Here is a 1,703-nt window from a genome sequence, read left to right as displayed (position 1 = left end):
AAAAGAAATGCTAAAGAAGTTCTTCAGTCAGAAATTTAAAAATGCTAACATGCAAAAAGGAAACATTTGAAGGTATAAAATCCACTGATAAAATTAAGTACATGGACAAATGCAGAATAATACTGTAGTTGTGGTGTAAATTGACTAAGTTCTCCAATTAAAAGGCATAGAGTGGCTTAATGGATAAAGAAACAAGACTCAACTATATGCTGCCTACAAAAACCTTCTTTACTTATAAAGACACACATAGATGGAAAGTAAAGGAGTGGGAAAAGATATTCTATGCAAATCAAAACTGAAAAAGAGCAGGAGTAGCTATGCTTGTATCAGATAAAATAGACTACAAATCAAAGACTGTAAAAAGAGACAAATAATTCATTATATAATGATAAAAGGGTCAATTTGGCAAGAGGATATAACAGTTATATAAATATCTACCCACCCAACATTGGAACTCTCAAGCATTTAAAGCAAACATTAATCCATCTAAAGGGAGAGACAGATTGCAATACAATAATAGTAGGGGACTTCAACATCCCACTCTCAGTAATGGACAGATGATCCAGACAGAAAATCAACAAAGAAACATTGGAGCTAAACTACACATTAGACCAAATAGGCCTAACTGACATTTACAGAACATTTCACCCAACTGCTGTAGAATACACATTCTTTTCATCAGCACATGGAACATTTTCCAGAATAAACCATGTCTTAGGCTATAAAACAACTCTCAACAAATTAAAAGAGTAAAAATCACATAAAGCATCTTTTCTGACCATCATGGAATAAAACAAGGAATTGATAACGGGAAGAACCTCCGGGTTTCTACACTGGAAAATATTTTTGATAATAGATTTTTCTATTACCCACTAATATTTGGATATTAAATCCACAAATATTTGGATATTAAACAATATGTTCCTGAATGACCAATGGGTCAATGAGGAAATTAAGAAGGAAATTTAAAAATTTCTTAAAACAAATGAAAATGGAAATACAACATACCAAAATCTATGTGATACAGCAAAAGCAGTACTAAGAAGCACATTTATAGCAATAAATGCCTATATATAAAAACTAGAAAGACTTTGCGTAAACAACCTAGTGATGCACCTCAAAGCAGCAGCAAAGCCAAACCCAAATTAGTAGAAAGAATGAAGATCAGAATATAAAGAAATGAAATTGACACTAAAAAATATAGGTCAACATAATGAAAAGTTAATTTGTTTGAAAACATAAAATCGGCAAACCTTTAGCTAGATTAAGAAAAAATAAAAAAGAGAGAGAAGATCCAAATAAATAAAATCTGAAACAAAAAAGGAGACATAACAACTGACATCCCAGAAATACAAAGAATCATTAGAGACTATTACAAACAGCTACACTCCAACAAATTGGAAAACCTAGAAAGAAAGGATACATTCCTGGACACATCCAACCTACCAAGAATGAAATATGAAGAAATAGAAAACCCTAACGCAACATATAGCATCTTAAAATGCATTTCCCAGAACCCTCTACCAATCCTTCTTTACAGGAAAAATATATTATCAAAAATATTTGGGGCCAGGCACAGTGGCTCATGCCTGTAATCCCAGCACTTCAGGAGGCCAAGGCAGGTGGATCACTTGAGGTCAGGAGTTGGAACCAGCCTGGCCAATATAATGAAACTCTGTCTCAGCTAAAAATACAAAAATTAG

Source organism: Colobus angolensis, unplaced genomic scaffold (genome assembly GCF_000951035.1).
Source record: "Colobus angolensis palliatus isolate OR3802 unplaced genomic scaffold, Cang.pa_1.0 Scaffold388, whole genome shotgun sequence".
NCBI classification, from domain to species: Eukaryota; Metazoa; Chordata; class Mammalia; order Primates; family Cercopithecidae; genus Colobus; species Colobus angolensis.
This window is presented reverse-complemented; position numbering follows the sequence as displayed.